General features: G+C 41.6%; 1 protein-coding gene across 9 annotated transcripts in view; it reads right to left on the reverse strand.

The window, feature by feature from the left end:
* SLC39A11 (solute carrier family 39 member 11) overlaps positions 1 to 18,402 on the reverse strand; it is a 515,419-nt gene that overhangs the window by 83,642 nt on the left and 413,375 nt on the right. The window lies entirely within an intron of this gene.

An 18,402-nucleotide genomic window follows, 5' to 3' on the forward strand; every position in this document is an offset into this window, starting at 1 on the left:
AGACCAGGGAAGGCTTCACTGAGAAGGATTCTGAGATGTGGAAATGAGGAAGGAGCGTATGACGCAAGCATGGGCCGTGGCCTACACTTAGTTCTCCAGATTGGCAGGAATACAAAATGTGTGAAGTAAAGTAATGTGAGATAACAACACCAACAAATCACATTTACATAATAATGTGAAGTTAGTAAAGAATTCTAAATAAATTGTCTCATTTGACCCTCACAACCACCCTATTTGGTAGGGACTATCTAGAGCACTACAATTACTGTGATCCTGTAGATAAACAGCTAACAGCATTAAATAGGGAACCTCATTCAATTTGAGAGCTAGATCAAATTGATTAAGTTTTTACTTGGATTGTACAAAACAGAGGAAAACATCCTGTGGGACACATATCACACAAAATGATATACTTTTAATTTACAATTCAAGCTAAATTCTAATTCATATGAAATTAATTTCATATGAATTAGAATGAATTCATGGTTCAAGGGATGAGTGGTTATGTGAAGTCACTAAGAACTCATCATATACATCACAGTCATCATCACAGATTATAGTTATTTTAGAAATTGCATCATTGTTTGTCTAGATATTACTAACAGGGCACCACCACCTAGTAACTGAGGTCAGGCTGTTAATCTAAAGCTGTTCTGGACAACACCCTACTTGGGTGATTAACAGTCCAGCCAGCCAAGTGATTTGACCTCCCTGCAGTTAGAACTATCTCATCAAGTCAGTGGTCAAAGGATTTTTAGAAAGACACTGAGCCCTGATGGAGGGAGGGAAATAGGGCCCGTGGTCCACAATGACTTTGCTATGGCACAGCTTGACCAAATGAGAAAACAACTGCCTCTCATCCAGATGTGTTTTTGCTAAATTTCTAGTACTACCCCAAGCCTGAATTTGTGTTTAAAACATTTGGCTGGACATGCAGAGACTTATATTAACTGATGCTAAGTGAAGAACCAGAAAGATGATATTCATAATAGTGAAATAACACTGGTATCAGTTGTTGTGTAATTATAATGACCAACCTTGGCCAGAGAGAAGAAAATGTGCTTTCTTAGCAGAGATTGGGGATTATGGGTGTGGTATATTACATATACTGTCAGACATAGTTGTTTTGTTTGTTGACTTTGCTTTTTTTTCCTTCTTTTAAAATCTGTTACAAGAAATGGCTCTAACTGGGGGTGTGGGAGGGAAGGGGTGGTAAGTATTCTGAAAAAGTGATATAAAAATAAAAGATATCAATAAAATAAGATAAAAATGACAACTAAACCAACAATAAAACACCTTGCCTGATTATCTGATCAAATGGTGCTTACCTTACAGACTTCATGTTAGTCAATAAGTTAACACATTAATTAAGCACTTACTGCATGCTAGGCGCTGTGTTAAGCTCTGGGGATACAAATAAGCAAGATGCTAGGTTCATGGAAGTCTTTATGGGCATAGACAGAATAACTGCACATTTTAAGAAAGGCAACAGTAATAACCCACTACTGCCTTCCTACCTCACCCCAAGTGATGAAATTAATTGGAATCTACTTTCTCTACCATGTGGCTAACATATAATGTTACTTATCTTCAGTAACGGGCTATTCATGTGCAAAGCTGAGCCTCTTTCCCCAAGCCCTTCCATCCTAAGTGTAACTCTGGAAAGGGATGGACACAGTAAAAACATCTGCTGTATGATGCTGGCTGAGGGATGCATGCACACATGGGAAAACTGGCCTCCCTTTCTTATTCTCACTCCCACTCAAGGTCCTCATTACCCACTCTACAGCCTTAGTTTTTCTTTTTTTTTAATCTATAAAATAAGGAAATTGGATGAAATAATTTCTAAGTTTCCTTCCCATTCTCTAAGAGCCCGTGCATTGATGATTTCAGCTCATCATCAGTTACCCGTTCCCATCTCCAGCTGCCTTTCTCCTCCTTCAATGAACACACTCTCCCTCTGCAGCACTGGGGAAGGTTCTGACTTCCAAATCTGTACGAAGGCAGGTATGAGGTAATGAAAACAGGGAACTTGGGTAAAGGCCTGGCCCAGATGGTTTGGGTTGGGCCCCTAGCCCTCAGCTCTGGAGGGAATTAAAATCCAGCAACCTATCTGATGGCATGACACTGAAGAAAGGAAAATTTGAGGGAAAAAAAAGACTAAGCAAGGGGGCCGATGACTGAGGTCCCAAAGAATGCTGTGGTTGAAGTGGTTTTTTTTTTTCTGGCACAAATTATCTCCTGTGACTGAATGAAGGACCATGCTCACCGTGACAAAGGCTTCTTTCTTATGACAGGGTAATAGGTCCAATGCCTGGGAGAGCCTGGACTCTTTTTTTTTTTTTTACAGGGTATCATCAAGGTAAAGTTGTGTGTGTATGTGTGTATGTGTGTATGTGTGTGTGTGTGTGTGTGTGTGTGTGTGTGTGTGTGTGTGTGTTTTAGGAGCAGATATATTTTCTTTTTTAAATTTCCCCCTCTGTGCAAACTGAGACAATGAGGGGAGAGAGAGACACACACACACACACAGAGACAGAGAGAGAGACAGACAGACAGAGAGAGAGACAGACAGAGACAGAGAGAGGTCACAAGCTTTGTCTCATTTTTAAAAAACCCAACCACCTACAAACAACATCAGGACTAAAGAGGGATGTGGTTGGAATCCAAGCTCTACATCTTACTGCCATGACCTCAAGTTAGCCACTTCAACTGTCTCTGGGCTTCCCCCCATTATAGAAGTAAGGGTCTGGACAAGATACTCTTTATTTTTTCCTTCTAGCACTAGGTCCTTTCATCATATGGTCCTAAGTTATAGCCTAGCTTCAGTTTTGGAGGGGAGAAAATATGGAGAAAAAATAGAGTTGGGTGCAATAAGGAATTAAAAGAAGAACAAAGCTATGAGAGTTTGGAGAAGCTCCCCTTCCAGGCAAAGGGATGTAGCTCATGAACCTGTCTGGGCTTTCAAGGGCAAGTACAATTCCAACATAAGTCTGAGGAGAAAGGGTGGTAGTGAGAAGGGAAATTCTAGGCTGAGGTTGGAATAGTGTGTATCCCCAGGACCTAGAATAGTGCTTTGTATGTAACAGGCTACTTAATAAATGCTTGTTGAATTACTGCTTAATAAATCTTTAAAATAAATAAATTTATTTGTGTATTCAGGGACTGATCCTCCATGCCCACCTCTCAAGCTCAGCTGATGTAGTCATTGGATGGTAAATACAGATGATGAAGTAGTTTTTTCATCTGGTAACAAGGTGTTTCCTCCAGTGACCACATCTCTCTGACTGAATCAGAACAGGCAACTCAAGTGGCTGGGTTGAAAATGGGCCACAAGTGCTTTGGGGGTTTTAAATAACTAAAAGGGAGGGGGATTTTCTCTCCCCCTTCCCACCACGGGCCATGGCATCTAACAGCAAGCTTACTGACCCGAAAGAGGACACCCTATCCAGCAGATGGAGAGTCAGCTCCAGAGAGTCTGAGACAAAGATCAGGGAGACACAAAATCAGATACAGAGAGGCCAGTTTCAGTCAAGGCCAGAAGCAGCTTTAAGCAGCTTCACCCTGGCCAAGGAAGAATGCTGCCATTGGACAGGTGGGAGAAGTGGCCAATGGCATCAAGAATTGGTCTGTAGAGATCTCTCAGCATGATGAGAGAAAAGACTTCCAGGCTCTGCAGTTCTGGAGTGGCAGATTCTCTTGAAAACATCAATATGTGTCCCTATATGTGTCTCACTACCACTGTACTCTAAATTTGTGCCCGCTCTTCCCAAGGCCAGCTTTATGAAGGAAATGTTTTGTAGTCACCATTTTTACGCTGCCATCGTAGTAAATGCCTTTGCTATGAGGTAACTGTGTCTACTGGCTGATTATTAATGGGAAACACACCCATGGGGCTCATGAATTACACACTGCTAGGGATAGTTGCCCATAACATACCCTAGAACTTCAGGTGGTGGCCACACTCTGGGTCACCAACTCACAAGTGAGAGTACAAGTTGGGGCTGGGGAGAACAGCCCAAACGAGGTATTGTAACATTCTCATTATGCAGAGAAGCTGATCAAGGAATCTGAGAATCCTTGAGCTGGGTGGACCATGTCATTTATCCAGCTGATTTGCAACAGGACACATCCACGATGTGATAATAATTTAACTGGTTTTCATTAAAAAAAAAACAAAACACTAGGACTAAGCATTCAAATAATTATTATCTCTTTTAAAGGGTCTACTAATTTATTCTACCAATGTACCACTGCTTAAAACATTTTCAGAACTTTTGGGGGGAGCTGCCCTCAGAGTAAATTTGCAAGGCAAACAAGAAAATCATTGCTTATTTTACAATAATACCTAAATACAAACCTTTCATAATTATTTGGGAATGTGGAGGACAGAGATGAGTGAATTAAATGAAAAGTGCTTACTGTGTACCAAGCAAAGAGTTAAGTTGGGGCTACCAACACAAAAACAAAGACCTGTCCCTACCCTCAAGGAGTTTATATTCTAATGGGAAAGACAACATATAGAGAGGGACAGTGGTAACCAGGGAGGGGCACTTTGGTACAGAAAGTTATTGGGATGCTGAGCAGAAATAGATTGGCACACCCTTTTTTCCAGGATTGGTGACAGAGTTGATTTGATCATGGCTCCAGAATTGGAGGGCTTGTGAGGAGGGAAATGGGTAGGGCAAAGAGATTTGGGCACATCAAGGACAACAGGTAAATAGATGGCCAAGGTGTAGGTCCTGAAGTAGTAGGCCAGGAGAAGTTCTCACCAAAGAGGACATCTTGGCTCCCCTAAGCTGAATTTAACCCCTTTGTTTTCCTCCTTCCTATTAAGCAAATGGTCCTGAGACTGAGATGAAAGATTCTATCCAAGTTCTCTACCATCATGGAAAGGAAATGCTGGTGTTCTGCTTGAGAAAACGATCTACTCCTTTTGCACTTAAAGCCTGCTTAAAATAGGACAGCATTTCTCGAAGGATTACGGAAGGATGGTGGAGGGGGCTCACAGATTTAGAGCCAGAAGGACCTTAGAAGTCATCTAGTCTAATAATTTTATTTTACAGATGAGGACACTGAGGCCCAGAGTCCCATAGAAGCATTCACTAATAGGATCCCGACTTGAAGCCTGTGTCTTCACATCCATTACTCTTTCCAGTGGAGAAGAAAAAAAAAAACATTTGCTATTTCTGGTCCCTGGGAAAACTCTGAAAAACAGCATTGCTTTTCTCAAAAGTTTCATTAGTCTCATCCTTCCCTCGACACTGCCCTTGAATGAAACAGAGGGAATGCTTTGCAAAGATTTGTTTGTGCCTTGTGCCAAGATGTCCTAACTTCAGATGGGGGGAAGGGCAGAGGAGGAAAGAGGCATGGTGATGACATAAATGAGTCCTTGTAGTCCTTGTCTGAGCTGAGCCAGAAGCAGAGAGAACAGCCCAGTGTCTTTCTCCCTTTTCTCTTTGCTGTCCTGAGGGAAGCCTGGAGGAAGGTGAGTTATTGATAGGCCTAAGCTAGTGCATCTTCTGAACTGGTGTCAGGATAACTAGGCTCCAAGAACGCAGAGGTTTCTTAACCTGTTCTATGTCTTGGCCCCCTTTGGCATACTGGTGAAGCCTATGGACCCTTTCTTAGAACAATGTTTTTAAAAAGAATAACAAAATTAACAGGAAACAAATCATGTTGAAATTTATCAGTTAAAAGCAAGTCAATAAGCATTTATTAAGTACCTATTATGTACCAGATACTATCAAATTAGTTGGTATCAATTAATATCAAAATATTTTGAAAAGTAAATTCATGGAACTTGGGTTAAGAACCCCTGCCCTAAGGGAAAGCTAGGGAACAAGAAGGTTGGGGTAGGCATGTTCCTTTCTGTCTTCCATATGAAGGCGTCTTCTTATGACTGCTCACTTTTGGCTAACTAAGGGGTTCAGAAATATCCAAATTTGTAACTAGGAATTTTTGTGCCCATTAAGAATTGTACCCAGGGCAAACGGCATGAAGTACACCTTTGGCTGAAAGGGTAGGAAATTCTGTCAGGGAGACCCAAGTTGCCAGGACCCTGCCATAAGGCTGCTGCTAGGGAGGTCTCAGTATGGCGGAACATGGAGTAAGTTCATTGGAGCTTGCCATCTAATAGCTTCCAATTTTAGCTAATTCTTACTAATTAGGTGCTAATACCATGTTGTTCTTAGGCTGCTGAAGAACAAGAGATGCTATCAGTGCCTTCTAAATTTTGTATCTAAGAAAAACTCTACTTTGCCTGCCTGCGTTATGACTCCGAGAACAACACTTCGTCAAATAACAACACCAGCTAACTAAAAGCCTGCAGCTGAAAAATAAGAGAGAATAAAAGAAGACAATGGCTCCTGCTTCTGGGGCACTTATATTGTGACGGGAGGTACACAGCAGAAGGCACACAGAGCGAAACAATGAGAGCAAAGACAAACAGCTTAAGGGAACACCTAGTGCAGAGGAAGTGCATGGGACGGAAGCGCTACAAGATGGGTGGTATTAGTCAAAGCAAGAATTTGGGAGAATTACGAAGCATGAGACATGGATTGGCACAGAGTATAGGCTGGTGGGGTAGCAGGGGCAAGGGAGACCAATAGTAAGGTGATGTATTAGATGGATATAATGGCACCTGCAAAGTCAGGGAGGCAGAAATGAAAAAATCATAAATGAATGACAACAAAAAGGGGGCCTATAATGGCGAGTGATTAAGAAATGAAGATGGTGAAAAATGGAAATGGAAGAGAATATAGAGTACAGTGGAAAGAACACTGGCTTTCCAGAGTAAAAGACATGGATTTGAATTACCTATGTGATCCTGGGAATTTCTCATCTCTCTGGCTCTCAGGTTTCTCCAGTGGGAAAATGAAAGGGCTAGATGAGATGACTTCTGAAGTCCCTTTAGGTTCTAAAGCTAGGATCCTAGGATCCATGAGGTTTCAAAGGTTGGACAGGGGAACTTGAGTTTTGATGTGATCGATGAGAGAAGCATTTAAGTTTTTGAGTATAAATTTTTACAAGACCTGGAAGGGACCCTGAGAAAGCTCAGGTAAATGTATACCTGAGCAGGCACTCAGTACTCCAAGCCTGAATTCAAGATAGAATTACAACAGGTCCTCAACTTGGTGGGGGAGTAATCCTGCAGAAGCTGGGCCTATTCATTCTACGGCATTCAGTGCCTCCGAAACCTTTAGCAATCTGACTCTGGCATGGGAGGTACCTCACCAACAAGCATTTATTAAAAGCCTTCTATATGGAAGGAACTGTTCAATGGGCATGGAAATCCAAATACAAAGAAAGAAAAAAAATCCTTGATCTCAAAAAGGTTATATTCTCAGAGGGAGATAAGAATGTATATAAACAAATACAGAAGGGTACCTAGGTAGCAGTAGATAGCGCACCAGGCCTGGAGTAAGGAAGATGCATCTTCCTGAGTTCAAATCTGGCCTTAGACACTTACTAGCTGAGTGATCCTGGTCACGTCACTTAACGCTGTTTGCCTCAGTTTCCTCATCTATAAAATAAGCTGGAGAAGGAAATAGGAAATCACTCCAATATCTTTGCCAAGAAAAGCCCAAATGGGGTCATGAAGTTAGACACAATTGGAATGACTGAACAACCACAATAAACAAATACAGAATCAATATAAGGAGAAGAGCGACAAATAAGTACAATGCAGCTAGGGAGGGTTGGCTCTAGTAATTAGGGGATCAGGAATGGTTGGTCAGTCCGTCAGTCAAGCATTTATTACTATGTGCCAGAAATTGTGCTAAGTGCTAGAGATCCAAAGAAAGACAAAAAAAAAAAAGTCCCTACTCTTATGTAGCATACATTCTAATGACAATGACAACATACTGATAACTAGGTACACATAAGATAGACATAAGGGTAGATGCGGGCAGCTAGGTGGCACATGAATAGAGCACCCCTGCCCTGGGGTCAGGAGGACCTGAGTTCAAATCCAGTCTCAGACGCTTGACACTTAGTAGTTGTGTGTCCTTGGGCAAGTCACTTAACCTTAACTGCCTTGCCTTCCCCCTCCAAAAAATAGAGTAGATGAAGGTAGTCTGAAAGGAGAGGACACTAATGGCTGGGGAAGCCTAGAAAGGCTTCCTGCATAAAGTGAGATTTCAGAGATGAAGGAGGGGTAGAGCATTCTAGGCATGGAGGATGGTCAATGCAAAGGCATAAAAACAGGAGGTGAAATATTTTGTTTGAGGAATTATAAGTAGGCCTGTATAGCTGGATTATAGTGTGTGGACAGGGAGTAACATATGAGAAGGCTGGAAATGTAAGAAGAAAACAGGTTATGAAGGTTTAAAGACTTAACAAATTTATATTTGGTCCTGGAGGTAACAAGGAGCTAATGGAACTCATTGAACAGGGGTAGGTTGTGGTCAGACCGATACCTTAGGTATAGGCATGCCTTGAAAGCCTAGTGGAGGATGGCCCAGAACGGGGAAAGACTCAAGCAGCACAGGGAACAACCACAAGATTAGTTCAGACAAGAGGAGATGAGGTCCCAAACTAGGCTGTGACTACAGGAATGGAGGGATGTATATGAGAGATATTGTGAAAGTAGAAAGGATGAGATCTGGCAATGGATTGGGAACGTGGAGCAAACAAGAGTAAGGGGTTCATGATGACATCGATGTTGTGAGCCTGGGATACCTGGCAGTGCACTCTCAATAATAATAGGGAAATCTGTAAGTATGAAGGGTTTGGGAGAAAAGATAATGGGCTTTGCTTTGGGCATGTTGAGTTTGAGATGCCTAAGTCTGAGATATCCAAAAGACAGTTGGAAATGCCTGACTAGCTCAGCAGAAGACTCTATACAGACAGAAGCGTGTGCATGTACACCTGGAGGTCTGCACAGAGATAATTAACTCATGTGAGCAGATGAGACTACTAAATAAGATAGTATAGAGGGACAAAAAAAGAAGACCCAGGACAGATCCAGACCCTTTAGGGACAACATAATAATTGAACATCATCCGGAGGAAGAGCCAGAAAAAAAAAAAAGACTAAGGCGAAGTCAGAAAGTTAGGAGAACCAGGCAAGACATGTCACAAAAACTCAAGAGAAGACAGAGTATCCAGAAGAAGGAAATCAGCTATGTCAAATGCTGCAGAGATGTTAGAGAGAATCAGGACTTAGAAAAAACCATTAGATTTCACAAGCAAGACATCACTGGGAACTTTGGAGAGGAAAGTTTAATTTGGATGATGAGATTGGAAGCCAGATAGCAAAGGGTTTAGAAGACAGTGATAGGAGAGGAAGTAGAGGGAACTAGTATAGATGGCTTTCTCAAGGAATTTAGCCATAAAGGGGAGAGTGGTGGAGGAACCATTATAGGACAAGAGCTATCAGGGATACCTGGATGCAGCGATGAATTTTTAAGGATGGGGAGGCAGAGGTATTTTTGTAGGTAGCAGGTGAGGCCTAGCAGAGAAGGAGAGACTGAAGTTGAGAGAGAGAGAGAGAGAGAGAGAGAGAGAGAGAGAGAGAGAGAGAGAGAGAGAGAGAGAGACAGACAGACACACACACACACACACACACACACACAGACAGAGACATAGAGACAAGAGACAGAGAGAGACAGACACACACACACACACAGAGAGAGAGAGAGAGAGAGAGAGAGAGAGAGAGAGAGAGAGAGAGAGAGAGAGAGAGAGAGAGAGAGAGAGAGAGAGAGAATGATAATGGGGACAAGGTGATGCTTGGGTTCAGTCCTAAAGGAAGAAGGATTCTATGACAGAGAGGTGAGAAAAGAGTGTATTTCAGGCATGGGGGATAGTCAGTGCAAAGATGGGTCATGGAGTATCATATATGAGGAACAAAGAAAAGGTCCAGTTTGGCTGGACTGCATTGTGTGGAAGGGGAACAGTACACAATAGGTTGGGACCATATTATGAAAGGCTTTGAAACTTAAACAGTGGGGTTAATATTTCATCTTTACAGGTAACAGGGAATCGCTGGAGTTTGTTGAATAGATGAATGGCTGTAAGCTGACCTTGATCCTGGAAAGTACACTGGGAAATCTGAGATATCTTCTCCAGACCATGTCCTTTGCACATGACCCCCAAATTGCCTCTTGGGAAGTCAGAGTCTACTCCTCAAAGCTACAATCCCTTCACTTTGCTTGAGCTGATAATCCCTTTGGTCAAAGATATAAGAAGAAATTTCAATGCCTGGGACAACCACTGCCTAGGGTAAGAAGCATCCACAACTGGACCAGTTAACCCAAAATGAACCCTCAATTCAATTCTGTTATCCATGACATACACGGAATACAAGAAATAATTAAGACAAATCAGTTGAGTTGGAGGGAGGAATAGATATCAGAGGGAAGTTGGAAGGCACCTCAAAGGTAATACAGTCCAAACTGTGGGATTTGGGCTACCATCAAGGAAGCCTCATCAAGGATCTCTTCCACACAGTATTTGGAAGGGAAGGGTTTTGTTCAATTGTTTCAGTTGTGTTTGACTCTTTGTGATTCTATCTGGGGTTTTCTTGGTAAAGGTACCAGAGTGGTTTGCCATTTCCTTATCCAGCTCATTTTTATAGATGAGGAAACTGAGTCAAACAGGGTTGAGTGACTTGCCCAGGTCTGAGGCCAGACTGGAACTCAGAAGATGAGTCTTCCTGATCTCAGGCCCACTTCACCACCTAGCTGCCCTAGGAAGGAAGGCAGCACTGGGATAATTACTTGCCCTTGATTTGAGAGGCAGAGGATGTGCTGGCTGCTTTCAGAGAGAAGGCAGAAGAGATGCTGGTTTGCCTGAAAAGGAGGGAGGGAAGGGAACCACTGAGAAGGGGTTTAGGTTGAGATCAACTGGGGGCTAAGGGTTGGGCCAGAGGGAAAGAAGGAAAGAATGAACAGACTGAACCCCACTGTAGAACCCCAGTTTCCATGCCCTCTGGCCAGCGTCTGAGTTTGTGCTCTCCTCTGCTCCTTCTAATTTCCTGGACAAGCACAGATACTAAGTTATTCTGTCCTTGAACTTTACTACCCTGGGCCAAAGTTCTGGTGGTCCTATGCTCGTTCCAGCTCTACCTGTTTTAGAATCTGACTGCTAAGATGTGATGGACTGGGCCCCAAAATAAATTTCTTTGCTTATGATACCTTTGTGTTTAGGAATCTTAATTGGTTTCTTGTGGAATCCTAAGTTTTAAAAATTTCTCCTTTTCAGTAGAGAAAGATTTGGGGGCTGGGAGTGGGAGGAAAGGAGCTGGGGAGAATGGGGGTTAAGCCAGCTCAATTTAAGACACAGTGCCCTTCTCCTTACCTTCCTGTTTGGAAACTGTCCAGGGGGCTGAATTTGACCTCGACTCACATCTGGAGGGAAGTATCCCTGCATTCCAGTGGCTGCTGCACTCAATTGAGTTATTCAACACTTCAGCTTATGGTTTGATTCCTTTATGAGCAAGACTTCCTCCTTGTACAAACAGGGAATGGGTTGTGGTGATAGCTGGGAGAAGAATGTGGGGAGGAGAAAAATAAAGAGAACAGAGTAGGAGAAAAGATAGGTATTCCATTTGAAAAGTCACTGGGGATTACTGGAAAGGTATGGAGATGAGATGAAATTGGAGGGTGGTTGCAGTCCTGCACTTGGCTCCTGACCCAGGGTTCAAAGAGAGGATGCTGACAGATAATAAAACCCTAGTACTTTAATTAGCAAAAATGCTGCTCATATCATCATTCTGGGGACACATACTTTCTGCTAAAACTTTGGATATATGTTGACATACTCTAAACCTGTAGATCATCCCAACTTAAAAACAGGAAAGGGGCTTACCTCCTTTCACTTCCCCTTTACCAGTACTGCTTTCTGGGGGCCAGTCTGGCATCAAAGTGAATTTTATCCCTTTCCCCAGTGTCAGAGTTATAAATGACAAGCGTCCTAGCAAGTATCAGGACCAGATCAGGGAAAGGTACCTTCAATCACTGGCCCCATCATCTGACATACAGCACATGCCCATGTGTACCAGGACATCATGGAACTCTGTCTGGGTTTGATAATGTTCAAAATGCCCTTAGATCCTTTGGCTTTCCTCTCTGGAAGGACTGACATTAACCAACGTTTATTAAACTCCTACCATAGCATCAAAGATACAAATACAAAGATCTAGATACAAAGCTTTGAATTGTAGGAGACATCATGGCTTTTCTCTGTCCTTTAGCAAAGATAAATAGGCTTCATACTATGTATTAGAATCACTTCAAAGGAAGTGAGTTACAAATTGAAGCCTCAGTTGACTAGGAATTCCCTTCCTAGGAAATCATTGCCCAGGGACAATTTTCTCCTATGTAGCTCTTCTAGTGAGTTTACTGGGATGTTTTGAAATGACCATCTGACTGAATAAAGGGAATGACTCTTGATTTGTATAGTGCTGCCCTTCTTAGAAACCCAAAGCAGAAGGTCACAAAATTAATCAGAAGGAAGAAGGAAAAAGGAATAGTACTCCAGGTTACAAAGGGGAAAAGTTGAGGCCCAGAGATGTAGGTAAAGCTCCAAGATGTTAAGCACTTGGGCAGGGAATCAAACCAGATTTTTGAAGCCTCAATCTCTCCAATCCCTCTCTAGTCTATATTTTTAGGCCCTTCTACTTTAAGGCTAAGTAACAAGGCAGGAAACAATTTTCCCCAAATTCTTAACTGAAATTCAGTGGCATTTTATCCCTATAGTGGTTGGGAATTACCCTGGAGCCCCAAATGGGTTTTGGGAGAATGGAAGGAGCTGAATATGTGTGTCTGTGTTTCAGCGAAGGAGGGAGACACATAGAATGTTCCCCTAGAACATTCTACAAACTTATAAAGAATGTGTTCTAAAAATAACAGCTGCAGTGGTGATGACAACAACTCTTCTATACATCAGTAGGACTGAAATGTTGAGTAGTTCCACTGGGGAAAAAAAAAACCCAAAACAAAAAATACTCACTTTTCTTGACCAAACAATGAACAGAAGTGTATATTATACCATTAAAGATAAAATGGATGATTTTTATTACACAAAATTGGAAAGCTTTTACACAAACAAAATCAATGAAATTAGAATTAAAAGAAAAATAGGTAACCAGGAAAAATTTTTATACTCAATTTCTCTGATATCCATTATAGATAGGAAAGTGACACAGATGTGTAAGAATAATAGCCACTAGCCAAGAGATAAAGGATAGTAACAGGAAGTTTTCAAAAGAAGCAATACAAGCTATCATCGAATGAAAAAATGCTCAAATCACTAATAATAAGAAATGCAAATTACAACAATTCTGAGACTCAACATTTGTCAGACTGGAAAAAAAACAAGGTAAACGGCAATTGCTGAAAGGGTTGTAAGAGGGTGGACAATGCAAATACACCTCAGCCTTAGCACTGGGCCTGGCACATAATAAGATACTTAAGAAATGCTTGTTGACTTGACTTGGAGCTGTGAACTGGTTCAGCCATTCTGGAAAGCAATTTGGAATGATAGTCCAAAAGTCACTAAGATATGCACACCCTTTGGTCCACTGATATCATTGTTAAGCCCGTGCCTCCAATAGGTCAAAAGCAAAGAGAAGGAATCCCACATCCACATCCATACCTGCAGCAGCACTTTTATCTCTAAGAAAGAACTTGGAAACAAAGTGCCCATCAATCATGATCCGTGCCATGATCACTAATGGTCCATGTGCTGACTGTGAGATTCTGTCCTGAGTTCTTTCTCCCTCTACACTTTTTTACTTGGTGACTTATCAAATCCACTGGGTTCAATTATCTCTATGCATATAACTCCCAACCCTATCCTCTCCTGAGTTCTCATCACACATCTCCAACTATTTATTAGACATTTTAAACTGGATGTTCTGTGGGCATCTCAAATTCAACATGTACAAAACACAAATCCTTATCTCTCCCCTCAAAGCCACTCTTCTTTCCTATTTCCATATTACTGTTGAGGACAAAATCACTCGTCTCACACACCTCACATATTCAATTAGTTGTCAGATTCTGTCAATTCAAATCCACAATATCTCTCACCTATGTGTCCTCATCGCTTATACAATAAACACTTTAGTGCACACCCGCATTACCTCTTGCTTGGCCTATTGTAATAGCCTTCTATTTGTCTCCCTGCCTCAATTCCAAAGTGATCTTTTTAAAAATAAAGGTCTGATCCCATCATTCTCATACTCAATAGATGCTGATGGCTTCCAATTGCCTCCAGTAACACGTAAAAAATTTCTTCCTTTGGTATTTAAAGCTTACTGCAACTTAGGCCCTTCCTGCCTTTCCAGTCTATCCATCCACTCTATCTACAATCCAGCCACACTGGTCGACTTGACAGTCTTCACACTTGACATTCCATTTCACCTTAGCACTAGTGATCCTCCATGTCTTGAATGCTCTCCTGGAATTCCTGGTTCCCTTCAGGATTCCAGTGCTACCCACTATGGGAAACTATTTTTGTTCTTCCCAGCTGTTACTGCCTTCCCCTCCAATACTGCTTTATACTGGATTTGTATATACCTTGACCAAACCTATATATTATATATATACATTATCTTCCCTCTATATTTTAATACAAACTCCTTCAGGGCTGATTCTACTTTGCTTTTGTCCCTGAATCCTTAGTAATTAGCAAAGTGCCTGAAACATAGTAGGCACTTAATAAATGTTGGTTAATTGACTGATGTAAATGTAATGGGATTTTATTATAGCATAAGAAATGGTGAAACCTGGGAAAACATGTATGAACTTATGTGGTGTGATGTGAGCAGACCTAGAAGAACAATTTAAACAGTGACTAACAATGTAGAGGAAAACACCTTTCTAAGGCTTAGGACTCAGATTCCCATAGTGGCCAGTCACGACTTCAGAAGTCTGATGATGAAACGTATGCTGCCTAGCTCCTCCTGGAGAGGTGATAGACATTTTCAGACGTCGTCAAAGAACAGATTTGTTTGTTTAATTAGGTAAATGGTACAAGAGAGATTCTATTTGGAGGGGGTGGGATCATATCAAAGGGAAGTTGGTGGGTAATAATGATTTTTTTAAAAAGTAAAAAAGAAAAGAACATTCACAAAATATTACAAGAAATGCATAGAAGAACAAAAGAAAGTTTAAAATGAACCAGAAAAAATGGGGCAGTTCTGCTGCTGTCATGTTAAATTGTACATAATAGAAATTCATGTCACGGAAGCTTCATGTGCTGTCTTCTTTTTCTGATCCTGGTATATTGAAATGTTTATGTTTGTTGATGTGAATATTAAAAGATAAAGCATATGCTATACTAAATCAGTAGAGATAGGGCTCTGATTCTCCTACTAACTAGTCTCATAGCACTAATGAGCACTAAAATTTATAGTCTCATAGCACTAAAATGATATATAATGTGTATATATATGCATACACACATACACATAGATGTGCACACACATACACACAGCTATATGCAATATTCCTATATGCAGGTTGGACTAGATGAGTTCCACAGTCTCTTTCAGGGCAGGCCTTTCTATAATTCTAAATAATCTCTCCAATTACACTCAGTGAGTTGAATTGCCAACACGTGAAGCCAGTTATTTTGCTAAGGAGAATAAGTTCTTCTTTACAATTCTTTTTCTCCTAGTCTGGAACTATGATTTCATCTGTGTGAATGCAGAACTCCCTCAGCTTCTGTAGTCTGGCAACTGCTCCTGCTGTCTAGTTTTGCAGGGCTGCCTGGCATCTGAGAGGCTGTGATGTGTCCACAGTCTCACAGTCAGCACGTATGAGAGAGGACTTGAACACAGGTCTTCCTGACCCCAAGGCTGGCCCCCATCCATCAATGCCACAATGTTTCCACTGCATACTTTAGCCTTTTAGTTGACCAGTTATTCATTTTTCTTAGTGTGTCATGGAAACACTTAGCGTGGAGACACACGACAGCTGTGCTGTCATCATTTGGCAAAGAGGAAACACCAAGACAACAATGGGGGTTTTGAAGAATGGCCCTGGGGAGTGGTGAAGCATCTGTGGTTTTTTTCTTCTTTCATTCTTTGTATCCCTAGCACTTAGCACAGTGACTCCCACAAGGTATGTGCTTACTAAATGCTTACTGATTGACTGACTGACGGTCATAACTGCAGAAACAGGAAGAGCAGTGATAACAAAATACACTAAGAATTTATGTGAATAAATCAGCTACATAGGCTGGGGCCTGTCAACTAGCCAACGTCCAAACAGCAAAATAATAATGCGCAGACACATTATGGTTCTCAACTTAATGGCTGTTTACTTGACTGCTGGATGATGTCCTCAAGGGATGCTAGCATGTAAAAATGACATTTGTTGTTGAACCTTTGATAAATAAAAATGACAAAACAACACAATGCATCTTGCCTGTCTGCCACAAGGCAACTTGGTTTTTTTAAAAGTGTTTTCTGCTGTATTAACAATCCCTAATGAGGAACATTAACGTATTATTAAGTCGAAAACAAATCTATAAACAGCCGTAATTTAGTAATTTCCTGGTCACTGACTGCACAAAGCAAACCTGATTATTTCTCTATTACTGATTAAACTCAGTGCTTTGGAGACCTGTAATTTCCATGGTATGGGTAACCCCTCCATCCAACGCGGATTACAACCCCGCTACATTTAAGCAGTTGCTATGGTGCTAAAATTCATCACTCCTTGGGCAAACTGGTGGTGAGATTCTGGAATTCGGTAGGGACTGAGCCCCATCACTCCAGCCTTCGATCACATACTGTGTGGACCTGGGGCAAATGTCTGATGTTACAGAATGTGCTCAGTGCCCTCTGCAGGCTCTCCTCCACAGCTAACATCCAGATGATGGGGGTAGAAGGGGAGTTGGTTTTAGCAGTAAAAAACCTGGATTCCTGGTGAGCTTCCACACTTTTCTGGGTGCAAAACAAACTTAATCTCTTTGGGCTTCAGGTTTCTCATCTGAAAAATGGGTACAATAATACTCTACTACTTGTAACTTACAGGGTTGCTAGGAGAAAAATTCTTATAAAATTTATGTTATATAAATGTGAGTTGTTTTGATATGCTTACCTGTATGACACTGGGTAATTAAAAAATGGGAAACAATGGCAAGCATTTATATAGAATTTTAAGATAACATTATCTCATTTAATCCCCATAACAACAACTCTGTGAAGCAGAATATTTTATTATGCCCATTTTACAGATGAGAAAACAGAGGCTAGAGAGATTAAATGACTTGCCCAGGGTCACCAGCTAGTATGTGTCTGAAGTGGAATCTGAACTCGGTTCTCCCTGGCTCTGGGTTCTAGCCACTGTTCACATGTGGGACTCGGTTTCTTTATCTGTAAAATGAGAGGTTTGGACCAGATTAGCGCTAAGGTCCCTTCCAACTCTAAATCCTATGGACTTGAAATTAGATAGACAGCCTCCTGAATCAGTCCATCCCTCTTGGCCACAGACAGATGGTACATAAGCTGGGTCTAGAATTCAATAAAGTGAAGCTGGATGGAATTTGTTAATTTCCTGGTTGCTGACTCATACAAACAGGTTAACAAACATATTTATACAGATACACAGTTATTTCTCTATTATAGACATTTCAATACTTCAAGGATGAATGATTTCATTGGGAAATTGCATGGCATTTTCAATGATTCTAGAGTGTTTAGCACTACAAATACCCATCTTTTTTAGCATCAATATTCTCACAATGATGTGATGACAAAACATGGAACTCCAGGACAAAACTGTAGGTTGCCCAAAGGACACGGTGACAACAAGTGGCTTAACTTCTTCATGCTCCAAGTCAACATTCTAAGACTCTAGATTCCCCCTCATTATAAATTTCCATTCTGAATGAAATCATGAGTCTGCCCTCCCACCCCTCTGCCCCCTGGAACAAAACACACACATAACTGGTAGTGTAAGTGGGGCCATTCTGGAGAATCTACACCCAAACCTCCCCTGGAAACTTCTGGGGACTCTGGGTCATGGTTAGTCAGCATTTGGCAATGTTAGAGAGGACAACCCCCTGGCAGCTTCCCTCAGCGTGGTGGCTCAGTGGTGAAGGATGTGGGCACTTTGAAATGACAAAGCAATCCCCTCACTGGCTGCTAAACTGAAGGGGTTGATGACTCAGTGGATCTTTTACAAGAAGAGACAGTTCCCAGCTCAGTCGTTTTGCCTTGGTTTTCCCATGTGGCAAGTAGTCACTCTTCTTGTAAGGAAGGTGGGGGATGGATTGTGTTCCTTTACTACCCCTGCCTTATGGCTCCCAGATGGAGCATGGACTCAATCAAGCAAGGTATCACCTGGCTCAAACTTTGTGTTTCCTTTCCTGGAGCAGATGCCCTGAGATGCACATATTCAGCTTTGAGAGGAATTTGTGAATTTAAGAGGTCTGGAGGATCTAG

Source organism: Notamacropus eugenii, chromosome 2 (assembly GCF_028372415.1).
Source record: "Notamacropus eugenii isolate mMacEug1 chromosome 2, mMacEug1.pri_v2, whole genome shotgun sequence".
NCBI lineage: Eukaryota > Metazoa > Chordata > Mammalia > Diprotodontia > Macropodidae > Notamacropus > Notamacropus eugenii.